Raw genomic sequence first — 20,159 nt, 5'->3', positions numbered from 1 at the left:
CTCTATGTCTGTATTCGGGGTATAGGGAATATAGCAGTGATCAAGCTATGAATATAGCAGCTAAAAAAAAAAAAAACTTAGAATTTAAAAAATATCTTAGTTTCCTAAATAAGAAGTTGGTAAAATAATGTACACTTTAGTGTAAAAAATAGCGTTTTACTTTAGTGATTATGTTTGTATGTGTGTGTTTTTATTTTTATTTTTATTTTTTTTTGAGACTTTTGAGATGGAGTCTCCCTGTGTCACCCATGCTGGAATGCAATGGAGCTATCTCGGCTCACTGCAACCTCTGCCTCCTGGGTTCAAGCTATTCTCCTGCCTCAGCCTCCCGAGTAGCTGGGATTACAGGTGTCCACCACTCTCGGCTAATATGTGTGTGTTTTTAAGAGATACAGTCTTGTTCTGTCACACAGGCTGGAGTGTAGTGGTGCAATCCTAGCTCACGGCAGCCTTGGATTCCTGGGCTCAAGTGATCCTCCCCCTTGGTCTCTTGAGTGGCACAGGCAAAAGTCACCACACCTGGCTGATTTTTGTATTTTTTGTAGAGATGGGATCTCATTATGTTGCACTGTCTGGTCCCAAACTCCTGGGTTTAAGGGATCCTCCCACTTTGACCTCCTAGAGTGCTGGGATTATAGGTATGAGCCACTGAGCCTGACCTGTGTTTATGTTAAAAAATTTAAAACAGCGGGCATGGTGTCGAGCACCTATAATCCCAGCTGCTTGGGAGGCTGAGGCAGGAGAATAGCTTGAACCTGGGAGGTGGAGGTTGCAGAGAGCCAAGATGGTGTCACTGCACTCCAGCGTAGGCCACAGAGCATGATTCCATCTCTAAATAAATAAATAGATAAATAGATAGATAGATAGATAGATAAAATAAAAAACACATTACATCACATTCTAACAAATTCAGTGATAGGTAGTTTAAGGTAGAAATGGGTGGTTTCTCCTCTTTGCTTCTAGTCTCATTCCCCTAGAAATAAAGTGTCTGGTGTATCTTAGAATTTTTTCCCTGTGCTGTGAACACATACTTTTTTTTTCTTTTAAAAAAATAAATGGCAAGATTTTACTATAGCTGTCATCTTACAATTTATGGACATCTTTCAGTGTTGATATGGAGAGGTCTGCCTCCTCTAACTACTGGAGACAGGCTCTTCCATGGTAGGATGTGCCATAATTTGTTTACCCAGGTATCTGCTGATGGCCGAGACATCCTTGGACATGCTTATTTATGCCCACTACTAAGGTTTCTGTAAAACCTTAACTATAAGTGGTACTTCCAGCCCTTTAAAGTTTTTATAGATATTGCACAATTGTTATTCAAGAGGTTTATAAAAATTTATTCTCAGTACTAAGTAATTTACCTTGAAAGAATGACGTTTTGCCATTTAAACATGTAAGCTTTACTGTGGGCCTGTACTGTGTTGGTGATGTTCCTGCCCTTAGGGATTTTCAGCCTGTACAGAAGCTGCTCAGAGCTAGGCCAGGGTTCCCCGATGTCAGCTGGAGCCTTGTATCCGGGGGCTTGAGGGAGGGAGAGGTCAGTTCGGCTTGGTATCGTGACTGTGCTGAGGTGGGGGTGGGGGTGCTTAGGAAATGCTGACTTTAAAATCTGGTTAGGTTTTTGCTAGGATTGTGAATTTTGGAAAGAGGAAATACAGGACAAAATCTTATAAGCCACTTTAAAACTCAGATACACCAAAAATAAAAGGGGCCGGGTGGGGAAGATCACTTCTAAATCAGTTTATGAAGAAGTAGGAGATGATAGTATACGAAAATATAGATGAACCCAAATGGTCACAATACAAAAGTATGAATGTATTAGACTTTAGTTTTTAGTTTTTTGTTTATGAGACAAAATCTCCATGTGTCACCCATGCTGTAGTTCAGTTGTGTGATCTCAGCTCACTGCAGCCTCCACCTCCTTGGTTCAAGCTCCTCTCCTGCCTCTGCCTCCCAAGTAGCTGGGACTACAGGCACGTGTCACCATGTCTTGCTAATTTTTTGTATTTTTAGTAGAGACGGGGTTTCACCATGTTGGCCAGGCTGGTCTTGAACTCCTGATCTCATATAATCTCCTTGGGAGATTATTCTTTTCCATCCCAATAACTTACTTAATATCCTCTGTCCCTAAGCTTGAGGCTAGGTAGTGTCCATCTCTACTGTTGTATCCTACTACAGAATTCAGTACATGTCTGTTCAATAAATAATGAGTGATATAATCTTCATAGGAGGAGAAAAATCAGAAAAGCAGTGATCTTGAGGCATATAGCAGCTCAGAGAGTTAGGTGGAGGGTCATGCTGCAGGCTGGAATTTTGGGATTGTGCAAAGTGATTGCAGTGAGAGTGGTGGAGAGACCAGCTGACTACCCTTTAAACAGGGAAGTCATAGGAGAATTTTAAGGAAGGAAGTAACATGATTAGCTTTGCATTTAAAAAGGTGACTATCTTATTTCAGGCTACTTTAACAAAATACAATCAACTGGGTAGTTTATCAACCACAGAAATTTATTTCTCACAGTTCTGGAGGCTGGGAAGTCCAAGATCAAGGTGCTAGGGGATTCAGTGTCTAGTGATGGCCCATTTCCGGGTTTACAGGTGATCCCTGCTTGTTGTGTAGAAGTGGCAAAGATCTCATGGGGACCTATTTTATAAGGGTACTAATCCCATTTATGAGGGCTCTGCCTATGACCTAATCACTTCCCAAAAGGCCTTATGATCTAGTACTATCACACTGGAGTTAGAATTTCAACATGTGAAATTGGGGGAGACAATCAGACCATAGCAATGATCCTGGAGCACTCATCATTTAAGAGACACTTACAAATGATCAGAAAGGAGAAGATGAAGGCTAGAAATAAGAACTGAATCAGGGCAGATATTTCATGTGGGTACCCGCTAAGTTTTTGGTGATGGGTGTAGCTATTTGATTTTGGAGTCTAGGGTAGATTGAAGTCTGGCTTAGAAATATAGCTCTAAGGGGACATTCAGCGTAAAAGTTAAAAAAAAAAAAAAAAAAAAAAAAAAAAAAAAAAAAAAAAAAAAAAACCCACAGAGAACGAGGAAGGACCAAGGCTAAAACTTTAAAACTTCAATGAGCAAAGAAGACCCACCACAGAAGCCAGAGGGAGAAAGAAACCCTGGAGTGTGAGGCTGTAAGAGAGGGGGCAGAAGATGCTTTATAAGAAAGAAAGTGCCAGATGCTCTTGAGGGGTCTTACAAGTTGAGGATAGAGGACAGTCCCTTCTAAGAACTGGGAGTAATAGGTCTTGGATGCCACTTTAGGCTGGTGTTTTCAATTTTAAGATACATTGTTGATACAAACAACAAAACTAGAATTACTACTTAGGTCATAATACAAAAGTATGAATGTATTAGACTTCAGTTTTTTGTTTTTGTTTCATGAGACAAAATCTCCTTGTGTCACCCAGGCTGGAGTGCAGTGGTGCGATCTTGGCTCACTGCAGCCTCTGCCTCCTGGGTTCAAGCTATTCTCCTGCCTCCACCTCCCAAGTAGCTGGGACCACAGGATGTCTGGCTAATTTTTTGCATTTTTAGTAGAGATGAGGTTTCACCATGCTGGCCAGGCTGGCCTTGAACTCTTGACCTTAAGTAATCCACTTGCCTCAGCCTCCCAAACTGCTGGGGTTACAGGCGTGAACCACCACATCCAGGCTTAGACTTCAGTTTTTATAGCTGTAAAAATCAAAGCATTGAATTAGATTCAAGTCCATTTAAAATACTTGACTGACTGCATGTGTTATGCATAGACAAATATGTCTTCTTGGGATCTGGACTCTCTGATTCACTTGATAAACACTTAGAAATGTGTCATGCTTTTCAGTATACAAGGCAGCTTCTTATATACAGGATCATAATGTGATATTTTATTGTGATCATTATTGTTTTAAAGCTTTTATGGATTATATTATAAAAACAACAATTTAATAAGCCATCATTTACCCATTACTTAACCTTTAATATTTTGCAGTTCTTTCATTCACTACCCCCAGTCCCTGTCTTTAAAAAAAAAAAAAAAAAATCTATTTTCAAGCAAATTCAAGATATAATTTTATCTGTAAATATTTTACTATGTGTATCTGACAGGTAAAGACTTTTAAAAAGCATAACCAAAATGTAAATGGTACCACAAAATTAGCAATACCTTAATAGCATCCAGTTTCTGGTTGTTTTTTGTTGTTTTTAAAATAAGCACAATGTAAACCCTGCCTTGGAATTAACAGTGATTTGTGTGCATTTTATTGTAGTGCCATTATGTGTGTGTATGTTTGTGTGTGTGTGTGTGTGTGTGTGTATTTTCTCTTTTAAAAAATTTTATTTTACTTCAAGCTCCGGGATACATGTGCAGAGCATGCAGCTTTGTTACATAGGTAAACGTGTGCCATGGTGGTTTGCTGCACTGCTATTTTGTATTTTTGAGAACAAGGCTGAGATGCTGAGTGAAGGAGCCTGGCTACCTGAGAGTGGCTCTTCTGTTTCAGAATAGCCTCTTCTTTTTCTTGACACAGGATTTCATTCTGTTGCCCAGGCTGGAGTTCAGTGGTACAATCAAAGTTCACTGCAGACTTGACCTCCCCAGGCTCAGGTGATTCCCCCACCTCAGCCTCCCAAGTAGCTAGGACTACAGGTACATGCCATCATGCCCAGCAAATTTTGTATCTTTTGTAGAGACAGAGTTTCACCATGTCACCCAGGCTGGTCTTGAACTTCTACGTTCAAATGATCCACCCACTTTGGCCTCTCAAAGTGCTGGGATTGTGGGCATGATACTATCACGCCCGGCCGCATTTAATAGTAAGGGCATTTTCCTCCCCAGAAACCCTGAGCAAATCAGTCTCCCTTCAATTTCTTTCTCATTATCCCTAGTTGATTTCTCAACAAAGAATTCCAGAGGAATTTGCCAACACAGAATTCCAGAGGAATTCCAGTGCCAATTTGCTGAGGCCAGAGTTATCTTAACCAACCATCATGGCAAGGAGGGTTGGTTAACCAGATAGAGTTAAAATAGGAGGCATCTCTGGAGCTGGAAATGGGTTAGTCCATTCCTGCCACCAAACCCCTCAGGCATCAAAGTGAGAGAAGGGCAGCAGGATGTCAGGAAGACCGCAATTCCACACCACGTCTTTCAGCCATCCATTACCAGCATATACGATGAACGAGGCCTTTGTATAACAAGGACATAGCTGGCACAGTGCCTCATTCGTGGTAGGCTCATAGCAGAAGCCCACATTAAATATTTGTAGAATGATTAAATCAAGCATGTATAAAATATGTTCCTTACCCTTAAGGGTAAGAAATGCAGTTTGAAAACATTCTTCTTGAACATTAACAAACTTAGAATGGTACATTCATTTAAGAATCAAAATAGGCACAAGAGGATTGAATTTTGGAAATGTGGTGCTTAGAAATTTGGGGGCACAAGTAAGTTTGTTTTCATTGAGCTAGAAATATATTTTAACTTTTTTTTTTAGAGGTTATTTTCAAATTTATGTATTCTTTTTAAAACTTTTTTGTAGAGGTGGGGGTCTTGCAATGCTGCCCAGGCAGGTCTTGAGCTCCTGGCCTCAAGCGATCCTACCGCTTCAGCTTCCCAAAATGCTGGCATTACGGGCTTGAACCACTGTGCCTGTCTTAAAAACTTGAAAATAAACCAAATAAGCTATTTTGTTCTTCATCCTGTTCCACTGGAAGCGTACAGTCAAATGACTGGTTGTAAAATCACTTGGATTGGTCTTCTCTCCTTAAAATAAAACTAGCTGCCCAGTCTCATATTTTGTATTTTTAGGATTTTTTTAAAAACTAATTTTGTTTTATATTTGTGTAAAGCATATTGATAATTTTAAATCAAATACAGTGCATGAAGTGTATCTACTGAAATTTAGCATCTTTTTTTCTCCTCACTTTGTTACTTTCTAATACTTTCTGTTATTCACAGAAAGTAACACTTTCTGTTACTCACTTTGTTCTTCTCATTGATTACTACTGAAAAAAAAAAAAAAAGGGAAGGGGGTATGAGACTGTTCCCAGCACTACACTGATCAAAGGGAATTATTTTTTCTTCTGTATGTAGAAGCTCTCACTACTAGCAGATTTATGGGATCAAAAGATGCATGTAAAAATAATCAGTAGTGTTACCTATGTAAAAAAAAAATCTTATGGCTTATCCTTCCATTAAAAAAAAATAAACAAATACTAGTATATTTGTGCCCCCACTCCTTTTCTTAGATAAACAGTAGTATACTACAACATTTGATTTCAACTAGCTTTTTTTACTTAATGATATATCCTGGAGATCACTGCACAGGGACGTATATGAAGATGTATCATTCTTTTCTGTATAGGTATAGCCCAGAGATATTGTGAGTTTGGTTTCAGGCCACTGCAGTAAAGTGATTAATTATCTCAATAAAGCAAGTCACACTGATATTTTGGTTCCACAGTACATATAAATGTTTACACTATATACTATAGTTTATTAAGTGTGCAGTAGCATTATGTCTTAAAAAAGTACATACCTTAATTAGAAGTACTTTATTGCTAAAAACTCTAATGATCATCTGAGCCTTCGGTGATTTGGAATCTTTTTGTTTGCTTTAACGCTGATGGCTGCTGACGGATCAGGGTAGTGGTTGCTAAAGGTTGGGTGACTGTGCCAATTTCTTTTTTCTTTTTCCCTGAGCCAGGCTGTAGCCTCTCTTTCTGTTGCCCAGGCTGGAGTGCAGTGGTACGATTTCCCCTCACCACAATTTCTGCCTCCTGAGTTCAAGTGATTCTCCTGCCTCAGCCTCCTGAGTAGCTGGGTCTACAGGTGCATGCCACCATGCCCAGCTAATTTTTGTATTTTTAGTAGAGACAGAGTTTCACTATGTTGGCCAGGCTGGTCTCAAACTCCTGACCTAGTGATCTGACCTCCTCGGCTTCCCAAAGTGGTGGGATTACAGGCGTGAGCCACCGCTCCTGGCTGATGGTGCCAATTTCTTAAGACAATTAAGTATGCCTTATCAATTGACTCAATCATTAAAGATTTCTCTGTAGCATGTGATGCTGTTTGATAGTATTTTACCCTCAGAAAATTTGGGCATGGTGGCTCTAACATATAATCCTAGCACTTTGGGAGGCCAAGGCAGGAGTATTGCTTAGTTTGAGACCAGCCTGGGCAACATAGCAAGACTCAATCTGTATTAAAAAATAATTGGAATCAGTCCTCTCAAATGCTGCTGCTTCTTTATCAGCAAAATCTGTGTAATGTCCTATATCCTTTGTTGTCATTTCAACAGTGTTCACAGAATCTTCATTAGGAGTAGATTCCATCTCAATAAACCACTTTCTTTGCCCTTCCATAAGAAGCAACTTCTTACCCATTAAAATTTTATCATGAGTCCAGTGTTGGGTTATTAATTTACCTAATTTCAGTATTGTTTGTCTCAGAGAATAGTGAGGCTTGAGGAGAGGGAGAGAGGCAGGTAATTGCTGGTTTGTGGAACAGCCCAAATACACAACATTTGTCGATTAAATTTGCCATCTTTTATTCATTATTTACTTATTTTAGGCTGGTTAGCCATTTTTATGGTTATTTCTTTATTATATACTAAACAAGGAGTGGATTATTCATGAGTTTTCTCCAGGAAAGGGATGGGCAATTCCCGGAGTTAAGGGTTCCTCCCTTTTTAGACAATATAGGGTAACTTCCAGATGTTTACACGGCATTTGTGAACTGTCCAGGTGCTTGTGGGAATGTCTTTTAGCGTGCTAATACATTATAATTAGTGGCTGGGCCCATGGCCCACACCTGTAATCCTAGCACTTTGGGAGGCCAAGGTGAGCTGATCACCTGAGGTTGGGAGTTCAAGACCAGCCTGACCAACATGGAGAAACCCCATCTCTACTAAAAATACAAAAAGTTAGCCGGATGTTGTGGTACATGCCTATAATCCCAGCTACTCAGGAGGCTGAGGTAGGACAATGGCTTGAACCAGGGAGGCAGAGGTTGCAGTGAGCCAAGATAGAGCCATTGCACTCCAGCCTGGACAACAAGAGTGAAACAAAAAACAAAACAATGTCATAATTAGCATATAATGAGCAGTGAAGACGACCAGATGTCACTCTCGTCACTGTCTTGGTTTAGGTGGGTTTTGGCCGTCTTTACCGCAGCCTGTTTTATTAGCAAGGTCTTGTGTGGACTTCCTATCTTATTCTGTGACTTAGAATGCCTTACTTACTGGTAATGTAGCCAGGTAGATCTCAGCTTTATTTTACCCAACTTCTATCAGGATAGAGGCACTCTTGTTCAAACGCCTCTGACATTTCCACACTCCCTTTTTTTAGAGATGGTTTCACTCTTGTTGCCCAGGCTGGAGTGCAGTGGCGTGATCTTGGCTTACTGCAACCTCCGCCTCCTGGGTTCAAGCGATTCTCCTACCTCAGCCTACCAAGTAGCTCGGATTAACCACCACCACGCCTGGCTAACTTTTGTATTTTTAGTAGAGATGGAGTTTCTCCATGTTGGTCAGGCTGGTCTTGAACTCCCGACCTCAGGTGATCCACACACCTTGGCCTCCCAAAGTGCTGGGATTACCAGCATAAGCCACCGCACCCAGCCCACCCTCCCTTTTATAAGAGAACCCTTAATCCTAAGGGTTGTAGAGAGACAGAGATTCATCTTCTGTAACTTTTTCATGCTGAGTAGGAGCGATGATATTCCTGCCTAACTATTAAGGGTCTCTTATATTTGGGGTAGGGAGGAGCTCAGTTAGAAAGCATCGTTATGGCAAGGGCCATTAATAACTCTGAATTCTGAACAAAAAGTGATATCTGAAAGATTAATAAATGTTCAGTTTAAGAAAATATTTAGTAAGCTTATCCTGCATTCCTATACAAAGAGTACAACAGTAAATATATTTCACAACAGTAAAGCAAAATAAATAAAATTATCCCAAGCAAACTAAATAAGAAGGCTTTCCATGAACTGGGCAATTGTTGGAATCAAGCTGATATGGGGTTGCTGTATGTGTCATATGTTGCAGTAGGTGTCCAGAATTAGAACACTGATTAAGATTTTTACATTACCCATTCCTCTTGTTTCTTTTCCAGTGATCACTGGTTGATTCACAGGAATAAGCAGAGTCAGTCTAAATTGCAGAAAAAACCCAAAAAACAACTGATGAGACTAGAGGCTAATACAGGTGTACTGTAGTTTTTGAAACGTAATGTTTTTTCCCTCTCCAGTCCTTCATTTTTACAAAAGCCAAATTATGGTGAGACCAATTTGCTTTATTATACTTGGCCTGATTATTTGTATGTAAAGTGCAGCAGGAATAATTATCTTTTACATAGCAATTTTAAATAGACTTTGATGGAACATTGTTCTATAAGGAATCTCAGATAAGACCTTTTTTTAAAGCTGAGCCCAGCCATGGGTTTGTACTCTTGAATACCTATGAGTTGTGTAATTCCTTTCCTCTTGAAGTTCCAAGATAACCTGAGGCTCCTGGGCCTATCAGAAAGTGATATTCTTTACTTACCACAGATCAGGAGCCCTGTGTACACAAGGTATGAGACCAGTTTTCTCAAAGCGCTTTTATTGGCTCTATAAGTCAGGTTGGATTCCTTGAAGAAAAGCATACCATTTCAGTCAAAGCCTTGGTAAAACAACCACTTTGTCTAATTGTGTCCTGTTTCAAATGAAAACAGATTCTTATTGCACTGAAGAAAATAACTATATTGCAATAAGTTAAGAATGCTCACAAATGGTTTCCAGATTCTGGAAAAATCAGGTAGAAAGAAACAATGTGCTCCAAATTTTTTTCATAGGAATACCTGTTGCTTATTTATTTATTTTTTGACACAGAGTTGTGCTCTGTCACCCAAGCTGGAATGCAGTAGCCATCTTGCCTCACTGCAACCCCTGCCTCCCAGGTTCAAACGATTCTTGTGCCTCAGCCTCCTGAGTAGCTGGGATTACAGGTGCCCACCACTATGCCCAGCTATTTTTGTATTTTTAGTCGAGATGGGATTTCACTATGTTGACCAGTCTGGTTTTGAACTCCTGACCTTAGGTGGTCTGCCCACCTTGGCCCCCCAAAGTGCTGGGAATACAGCCATGGGCCACTGTGCCTGGTCTGTTACTTAATTGTTAAAAGCTGTAAATAGCTCAAAAGAAAAGTTTCCTTAACTCCAAAGTCTTCTGTTCAGTGCTGTGGTCTACTTCCTTTGGGTCAGGGGTATCCTCAGTATCTTTCCTTCATGGTCATCACAAAGATGTTACCAGAAAGGGATCCATCTCTAGATTCCAAGAGAGGGTTCTTGGATCTCACACAGAAAGAATAAGAAGCAAATCCATAAAGTGAAAAATTTATTAAGAAAGTAAAGTAATAAAGAATGGCTACTCCAAAGGCAGAACAGCCTAAATGCATTATTTTTTGACTTTTTGATAATAGCCATTCTGACTGGTGTGAGGTGATACGTCATTGTGGTTTTGATTTGTATTTCTCTAATGATCAGTGATGTTGAGCATCTTCTCATATGCTTGTTGGCTGCTTGTTTGCCTTCTTTTGAAAAGTGTTTGTACATGTCCTTTGCCCACTTTTTAATGGGGTTTTTTTTGTTTGTACATTTGTTTAAGCTCCTTATGGATTCTGGATGTCAGACCTTTGTCAGATGTATAGTTTGCAAATATTTTCTCCCATTCTGTAGGTTGTCTGTTTACTCTGATAGTTTCTTTTGCTGTGCAGAAACTCTTTAGTTTAATAAGGTCCTATTTGTCAATTTTTGTTTTAGTTGAAATTGCTTTTGACATCTTTGTCATGAAATCTTTGCCAGGGCCTATGTCCAGAATGGTATTTCTTAGGCTATCATTAGGGTTTTTATAATTTTAGATTTTACATTTAAATCTTTAATCCATATTGAGTTTATTTTTGTACATGGTTTAAGGAAGGGGTTCAGTTTCAGTCTTCTTCATATGGCTAGCATTTATCCTCGCATGATTTATTTTTTTTTTAACTTCACAAATACATATGCTTGTTTGTTGTATAGGTAAACTCATGTCACAGAGGTTTGGTGTACAGATTATCTTATTACCCAGGTACTCAACCTAGTACCTGATAGTTATTTTTTCTAATCCTCTCCCTCCTCTCATCTTCCACCCTCCAGCAGGCCCCAGTGTCTGTTATTCCCCTCTATGTGTCCATGTGTTCTCATCATTTGGCTCCCACTTACAAGTAAGAACATGTCGTATTTGCTTTTCTTTTCCTGCATTAGTTTGCTAAAGATAGTGGCCTCTAACTCCATTCATGTTCTTGCAAAGGACATTCTCTCATTCTTTTTTATGGCTGCATAGCATTCCATGGTTTATATGTACCGCTTTTTTATTATTCAGCCCACCTTTGATTGGTATTTAGGTTGATTCCATGTCTTTGCTGTTGTGGATAGTCAGCACCATTTATTGAGTTTGCCTTCTTTTTATGGGTGTGGCTTGTGGTACTCCAAAACAATTATAATAGTAACTTCTTTTTTTTCTTTTTGCAGAGAGATCTAAGTGTAAATAGTAACTTCTAAGATCACAGATCACCATAACAGATACAATCATAATGGAAAAATTTGAAATACTTGGAGTATTACAAAAATGTGACACAGAGACACAAAGTGAGCACATGCTATTGGAAACATGCCACTGATAGGCTTGCTCAATGCAGGATCGTGACAGAACTTCAATTTGTAATAAATGCAATATCTGCAAAGCACATTAAAGCAAAGTACAGTCAAATGAAGTAAAGCCGGTAGCTGAATTGTTCTGCATTGTTTGTCTTCAATCAATAGCCTGTGCATATGTCTTTTTGTAGTTTTGTAAGTGAATATTTAGAATAAGTTTCTAGCAGTGGTTTCTGGATCGAAATTAAATGCATGTTTAATATTAGCTGATATTGTCAAATTCCCATCCATAGGGACTTTGCTATTATGCATTACTGTAGCAGTTTATGAGTGTATATCCTTCCTCATAAGCTTGCCAACTGAGTGTTCTCAGGCCCTTGGATTTGTGCCAATCTGATAGGTGAACAATAGTATTGCAGTGTAATTCTTAATGTCATTCATAATTTTGTGAATCATGAATGAAGTTGAACATCTTTTTATATGGTTAAGAGTCATTTTAATTTCTTTCTGTGAATAAGACAGTTTATAAAATTGTTATTTTTAAACGTCTCAAAATTTCAGTAGCTGGAACTATAGGTGCTGACCACTACGCCTGGCTAATTATTGTATTTTTGGTATAGATAGGGTTTTACCATGTTGTCCCCAGCTGGTCTTGAGCTCTTGAACTTAATCGATCCACCCATCTTGGCCACCCAAAGTGCTGGGATTACAGGTAGGAGCTACAAGGCCCAAGCTGACCTTGTCTGTTTTAATGCCATTGATTTCTAGGTATCATGCCTGGATATTGTAATCATTGGCACTCGAATACATGAATGAATGAGACCTGCTTATCTTAGTCTCACCTTAAGAGATTTAGTGAAAGAAAAAAGTTAATGGCTTATGCCTCCAGTCTCAGGCACTCAAGAGGCCAAGGCAGACCTGAGCCCAGGAGTTGGAGATGAGACCACACAATATATGGAAACCCTGTTTCCCCACCAACAAAAATTGGCTGTGTGCAGTAGCTCATGAAAGTGATCCCAGGACTTTGGAAGTCCAAGGTGGGAGGATCCCTTGAGCCCAGGAATTTGAGGAGTAGCCTGGGCAACATAGAACTTGTCTCCACAAATAATTTAAATAATTAGCTGGGCATCGTGGTATGTACCTATGGTCCCTACTTGAGTGGCTGAGGTGGTAGGATCGCTTGACCCCAGGAGATTAAGGCTACAGTGAGCCATGATCACACTACTGCACTCTAACCTGGGTGGCAGAGCAAGACCCTGTCCCAAATAATAATAATTGTCGATGAAAAGAGTAGAACTCTGTAAAATATTTGGAGAGATTTATTCTAAACCAAATATGAGTGACCATGGCCTGTGGCACAGCCCTTGGGAGGTCCAGAGGACATGTGCCCAAGGCGGTTGGGGCACATCTTGGTTTTATACATTTTGGAGAGGCATGAGACATCAGTCAGATCAGTCAGATACATATAAAAAATACATTGGTTTGTTCAACACCTGGGATAGATAAAATTAAATGTTTGGGGTTAGATAAAGATTGTGGAGACCAAAGTTCTTTTCTAGTCTAGTAGTGGCTGCCCTTAGAGACAACAGGTGACAAATCTTTCCTATGCAGATCTTAGTTAATCTCTTTAGGATTGGGAGGGTCTGGCAGAAAAAGATCTACCTATGTTAATAGAGATTCTTTACAGACGCAACATTTTCCCCACTAAGAACCACTTTGCAGGGCCATTTCAACATATAGCAAAGAAACATGTTTCAGGGTAAAAGATTTTGATTTTCTTCTTTGTTTGCTAATGTTATGCCAGAGTCAGGTTGGAAAGTAAATTATGATATATAGGGTTAAGTAAAACCCATCTGAGGGCATGATTCCCCAGACCGCTTAGATAGGAATTTGGGCAAAATAAAAAAATCAGAGTTTGGTTGTCATAATTAACATAAGACATAGACTTACCCCTGATGTGCTTTACATGTGTAAGTTCCCCAAAGTTCCTGGCTCGTGGTCCGAGCTCACAGGCTGTGTTTGTTGTCTTTGGGCCATTCTAAACATTGAAAGAAGAGTTACTCTGTCTTTTTTTTCCATCTGTAGAACCACATTAAGCTCTGTAGGAGATGAAGGGGCATTAACAGTGAGAGGTGCATATTACTTTTCTAACAATTTTTAAAGAGTGGAAGAAAAAAATTTTAAAAGCTGAGTTATCTAATTATCTGTCACAGTAGGAAAATGTCATCTCATAGTAACTGAGAATTAACTTTAGATCCACTCAGGTGGGGTGTTTTTACCACTTCCCTTATGTTTCCAACCTAATAAATAAATGCAAGAGAAAGAAACTGAGGCCTGGTGTGGTGGCTCACGCCTATAATCCCAGCACCTTGGGAGGCCAAGGTGGGTAGATCATTGAGTTCAGGAGTTTGAGACCAGCTTGGCCAACATGGTAAAACCCTGTCTCTACTAAAGATACAAAAAACTATCCGGGCATGGTGGTGTGTCTCTGTAATCCCAGCTACTTGGGAGGCTGAGGCATGAGAATTGCTTGAACCTGGGAGGCGGAGTTGGCAGTGAGCTGAGATGCTGCCAATGTACTTCAACCTGGGTGACAGAGTGAGAGTTTGTCTCCCACCCTCCCTTCCAAAAAGAAACTTGACCCAGCCCTGTGAAGCATTATAACTCAGCACTATAACTGAGTCTTCGAAAGACCATTCCATGATTCAGCCAAGCCAGCTGCTTCCGAGTGATGGGGAATATGGTAAGCAGTGAATTCCGTGAGTACGGGACTATTACCTCACTTTATTTGCTATTTCATTTGATTCAGGAACACTCTCAGAGGATTTTTTTTTTTTTTTAACATTCCTAAAAACTTTAGAAGGAGCAGAAAACTTTCCACAAAGCTAAAAGCCCTCACAGACCCATGTAATTTGCTGGCTAAATTCTGATTATTAGATTGGGCATATTTGAAACACCCAATGTGGTGTCCCTTTTCGGTTGCTTTTTTTTTTTTTTTTCTATTTTGAGGGGGAACGAGTTGAGTTTTTCTAAAGACCCCCATCTTTGCCTGTTGATTTAAAGACATATCATATTTGAAATATGCTATTACCCTCTTCTTGTTGATTTTATAATTCTCATTCTAAGGAAGAGCCAATATGTGGAGTGAGTCTCACCAGCTGCCTTTTCTTAGTTCTCTCAATTTAGAAATCTGGGGATTGTTTTAGAAACTGTAAGCTTCTCTCTTTTCTACACCCTCACCCTTTTCTTCATTTCTCTTGCTACTGGAATAGCAATTCATCTGATTATTGAGGTTACATAGGCAGGTAGAGCAGAAATTCATTTCTGTTGTTACTTATTCTGTGCCTCCCATTCCCAGGGGTTGTACTAGTATTTCAGGGCAGGGGCCACTGAAATGAAAGCTTGTTCTGTAAGGGTGAGTGGAAGTTTGCCAGTTTGAGAAAGGGAGGGAAATAATTTTAGGCTCAAGGAAATGTACGGGGAAGGGTAAGAAGTGTGGATTGTTGCTAATTTCCTAATGCACCATAATGGGGTTGGAGCTTGAAGAGTTAGGTTGAGTGGTTGCAGTGGGAGTGAAGCTCTCCAGCTAAAAGTATGATCTGGAAGCAGCCACGAGTAGGGAATGGTTTTTTGTTTGTTTTTGTCAAGAGTAGAGAAACATCAGGGGCACAAGTGACAAAAGAATAAAAAGAAAGAGAAAAAAGGAAGACAAGATAGTCAATTTCCCTAGTAATTACAGAAACCCAAACAAAGTAAAACAAGTTTTTGTTTTTTTAAATTCAATAGGCAAAATGGAAGAGATTGATAAAAACCAGTCCTTTTGAAAATGGAGGTGAAAGGAGACAGGTTCTTTAACACACTATTGGTGAGACTGAAAGTTGGAAGCTCTATTTTGGAGGTCAATTTGGCAGTATTTATTAGATAAGATATTTAATTTATTAGATAAGACATTTATACACCCTTTGAGACAGCCTTTCAACTTTTTAGTCTATATCCATAAATTCATTAAGATATAAAGTTGTTCATTGTAGCCTCCCAAAGTACTGGAAACACAGGTGTGAGCCACCATGCCCTGCCATAGCTGGTATTTATAAATACTTCTACCCATTCCATAGTCCCTTTGCCTTTAGCAAGCACCTCAGCTGGTTGTGTTTCTTCACCTGGTAGGTCACTCAAACCTTCATTCCTCAGGGTTTGGGCTATTAGGAGTGCTGACTGAATTGGTTTGCTGCAGTTTTTTCATTGACTTTACAGGGTACAGTAATATTAATACCATGCTCGAAGAGATCTCCTATATTCGACAGGAGACCCTTACCTCTCTTGTGGAGTAGTGGTAGTCCAGTTTCCCTTTGGTAAGCAGGATCAATCACCCCAGCCAGTACATGGCAGAGCAGTACATGGCACAGCAACTCCCATCTTTGCCTGTTGATTTAAAGACATGAGGAGTATAAAGTGGCTAGGCAACAGCCTTAGCTTTTATTTCATTGGTATCATTGTTGTGTCTCCTGGTGGAAGCATTCTTCACTATGGAACTATGACCTCTAGGCCAGCAGGGCATAAAGTCCTGCGGACTGGAAGCAAACATTTTGCTAGGGGGCACTAGGGGTAATGGTGAGTGGTGCTACTCCCATTTCCACCCCTTGATTCCTGGACCTATCAATCCTGGCTATTGGAGAAACAGCACTATATGTTATATGTTGATTCAGAGCATATATGACCTTGGGAAGAAACTTAACCCAACCCTGTGAAGTATTGCAACTTAGCTAGCACTGTAACTGAGTCTTCAAAAGACCATTCCATCATTCTACCAAGCTAGCTGTTTCAGGATGATGGGGAATATGGTAAGCCCAGTGAATTCCATGAGCATGGGACCATTGCCTCACCTCATTTGTTATGAAGTCAGTTCCGTGACAGCAGATACAATATCCTGTAAGTCCACCACCGATGATAGTTTTGGCAGGAGCATTGTGTGCGGGAAAGGCAAATCTATATCCAGAGTGTCTGTTCCAGTAAGGACAAAACTCTGCCCCTTTCATGTTGGAAGCAATCCAATGTAATCGACCTGCTGTCAGGTGTCTGGCCGATCATCCCAGGGAATGGTGCCATATCAGGGCGTCAGTGTTGATCTGCTGCTGGCAGATTGGGTGCTCCGCAGTGACTGTAGCCAGGTTGGCTTTGGTGAGTGGAAGTCCATATTGCTGAGTCCTTGTATAACCTCTATTCCTGCCACCATGGCTGCTTTATGACCCCATTGCCTGATGACAGTGGTGACTGGGGAAAGAGGCTGACTTGTATGCACAGAAGCAGTCATTTTATTCAAATCCTCGTGATTATTAAAATCTTCCTTTGCTGAGATCACCCTTTGATGGGCATTCACATGAGACAAATATCTTCACAGGTTTTTGTCTGTTTAGAGAGGTCTTCCATGTACGTCCTCTTGGAAGACTGGGTCTTCCAAGTCATATTCCTTCCAAGTCATATTCCTTCCAAGTCCCTGACCATTCAGACCATTGGCCACAGCCCCTGAATTGTTGTATAATCACATGTCTGGCCATTTCTCCTTCCAAGGAAAGTTCACAATCAAATGTACTGCCTGAAGTTCTGCCCACAGAGAGGATTTCTCTTCACCATTTTCCTTCAAAGATATCCCAGAGAGGGACAGTGGTACTACAGTTGTCCACTTCCAGGTGGTACCTGCCTATAATGTAGAACCAGCTGTAAGCCAGGCACTAGTCTTCCCTTCCTCCGTCAAAATGATCATTGGGAACTCCCCATGGGGCCATAGGTACAGGCTGGAGAGAGAAGGCCGTGTAGCTGGATTAGGGCCACCTCTTTCTGTAACTTGCTTGCCCCTTCAGGGCCTGCTTGGGTTTGTCTCCTATATACCACTTTCCATTTGATAATGGAGTGCTGATGGTCATGCCTAACTTTATAGCTTGGTGGGTCAGATAACACACTGTTCATGATGGCCAGGTCAGGTCACTTGGTACCTTGGTGGCCCATGGTTAAGTATTCAGTCTCTACTAAAACCCAGTAGCAGGGTAAGAGCTGTTTCTCAAAAGCAGAATAATTATCCACAGAGGTTGGCAGGGCTTTGCTCCAAAATTCAAGAACGTGCATTGCAGTTCACCTCTAGCAACCCGCCAGAGACCCCAGACAGCATCTGTATCTGCCACTGGTACTTCAGGCACCACTGGATCTGCTGGTTCATATGGCCCAAGTAGCAGAGCAGTTTGTATGGCAGCTCGGACCTATTGCAGAGCCTGTCTGTATTCTGGAACCCACTCAAAACTAGAAGCTTTTCAAGTCACTTGATGAATAGACAGGAATAACACGTCCAAATGAGAAATATGTTGCCTCCGAGATTCAAAGAGGTCCACTCACATTATGAATGATAATATTCTTTACTCAGCCTACAGAATTAAATATATGACTCTCATCCAAAAACACTCTCACAGAAACACCTAGAATAATGTTTGACTGAATATCTCGGCACCCAGTGGCTCAGTCAAATAGACACGTAAAATTAATCATTGTACCACCTTCCAAAAGTGAAATGTACTCTTCCTTCATAAACTTTGTAGTGTTTTTCTCCATTTTGTTCAGATAAATATAAAATGAGAACCATTTTTACATTTTATTATCTGATGTTTATTTGCAGCTGGAGGGTTTTTCTTCAGATGCATACCTGTGGAAAGTGGGCAACCAAATTTTTAAAATGTGAATATAGTGCAGGATAAGTTTATTAAAAAGTTCTGTTTTCCTTGTTTATTATTGGTGAACAATTAGATCTCATTGTCAGTAAAAATTGATGACTGCAGCTTCCAAACTATTGAGCCTGAGCTAATAAATGCAACAGTTGTTCATAATTTGGTGGTAAATGACCTTTAAATGTAGCTGTTTATGGAGGCTGTCCTTGGGGAACAATTTAACTTCCAAATGACACCCATGAGTACTTGTTATCATTTAAATATGCTTCCTTTTGTCAATAACAGAATAACAAATACTGGTTAGATTTCTGATGTTGATTCAGATACCAGGAAACCTGCTGAATAAATTAGTGTACATTTGATTTATATTGACCAAAATTTTTTACATTGCTGTGTTACAGGTCAAGGTGACATGCATTTAAATGTGTTGTAGAGCAGAGGTCGTGCTTGACTGACAGAAATGCTTATGTTGCTTTTAATTAACTTTTAAATATTATCCTGACATTTCTCCTTAAATACCAATGATTATGAACAGGATTGAAATTAACTTGGGACATTAGTGGAGATCTTACTTAAAATGTCAGTAATCTTGATTTTTCCCATAAAAATTATTGGAATGTATTATTGCTACATTTTATCTCATAATTTGTATGGAAATCAAATCTGCTTTTTCCGTCATAGACTCTAAATTCATTGTCTATGTTTTTTCCATTGATAGTTTTGCAGAAATAATCTGAGATAGCATTGAAAAAAGCAAAGTAATGGACAAAATCTTACCTAGTTCAGAACTACTTTATGAGGCAAATGCATTTCTTAGTTCTATGAGCTTTTTTTTACTGATGTTGTTATTCGTGTGTGGTTGGGGGATTGTTTGCAGGGTGACGCCATGGATTAACTTTGTCAGCCATTCATTAGTAGTCCAAAATAGTATAATTTTAGGGAAGCTTTAATCAACACCTGATTTGCCCTTTGAGAGGATATCTTCACCCTGAATGCTGCTTCATTTGCATTTAATTATTGTTGGGTAAAAAGCATTTTGCTTGTAGTAATGGAATATTTTTCATTTAGGCCTTGTGAGAATTTTCATATAATTCAGAACTTTAGAACGGCGATTTACAAAGCTTTTTAGTCTTTATCAACCATAAAGATCTTTGTTGTTATTTAAAATGTGTGCCTTGGAAATGTAGGATAACCTTCTGAGCTCTGCATGCGAAGGAGCTGCACGTAATCAAAAAGCAACACGAAGCTCCGCTGCTTCAAAACTTTCTATGATGTGAGAAACCCCGTCTCTACTAAAAATACAGAATTAGCCAGGCATGGTGGTGTGTGACTGTAATCCCAGCTACTCAGGAGGCTGAGGCAGGAGAATCACTTAAACCCCAGGAGGCGGAAGTTGCGGCGAGCCGAGATCGTGCCATTGCACCATAGCCTAGGCAATAAGACTGAAACTCCGTCTCAGAAAACAAACAAACAAACAAAAAACCGAAACACAGATTTCTATGATGAATTTCTACAGATGTAAACAGAGCTGCCCTGCAGAACAAAAAGGACCTCAACCCTGCCCACATGTAATGAATAGCAGTGGGCCTGGGATGTCAGCTTAGTTTCAGCCAGTGACACTTGGTTTCAGTGTTGTTCCTTAGCCTGCAGCTTTGTACCTAAATTTAATGAATCCAGAACAGCATTAATCCCATATTGTACCTAACGGCAAAAGTAGTGACAGTGTTAAAAATGCTAATAAGTGAGAAACGGAAGTGGAGATAATAAAATGGAAAGTGGTGG

At 39.9% G+C, this 20,159-nt stretch overlaps 1 protein-coding gene across 3 annotated transcripts in view; it reads left to right on the top strand.

Moving 5' to 3' along the window:
- The window catches only part of SNX24 (sorting nexin 24), a 165,565-nt gene that overhangs the window by 2,624 nt on the left and 142,782 nt on the right, over positions 1 to 20,159 (top strand). The window contains exons 2-3 of one of the 3 annotated variants that reach the window (XM_017531847.2): positions 15,454 to 15,532; positions 18,329 to 18,387. The exons of 1 other annotated variant lie outside the window; for it this stretch is intronic. The gene's annotated coding sequence lies outside the window, so the exon portion shown is untranslated. The remainder of the gene's footprint in view (positions 1 to 15,453; positions 15,533 to 18,328; positions 18,388 to 20,159) is intronic. One more of the 3 variants, XM_037739724.1, reaches the window with a different exon arrangement.

Source organism: Cebus imitator, unplaced genomic scaffold (genome assembly GCF_001604975.1).
Source record: "Cebus imitator isolate Cc_AM_T3 unplaced genomic scaffold, Cebus_imitator-1.0 Scaffold74, whole genome shotgun sequence".
Lineage (NCBI taxonomy): Eukaryota > Metazoa > Chordata > Mammalia > Primates > Cebidae > Cebus > Cebus imitator.
The sequence above is the reverse complement of the archived record's forward strand: the minus strand, read 5'-3'. Positions and strand labels throughout refer to the sequence as shown.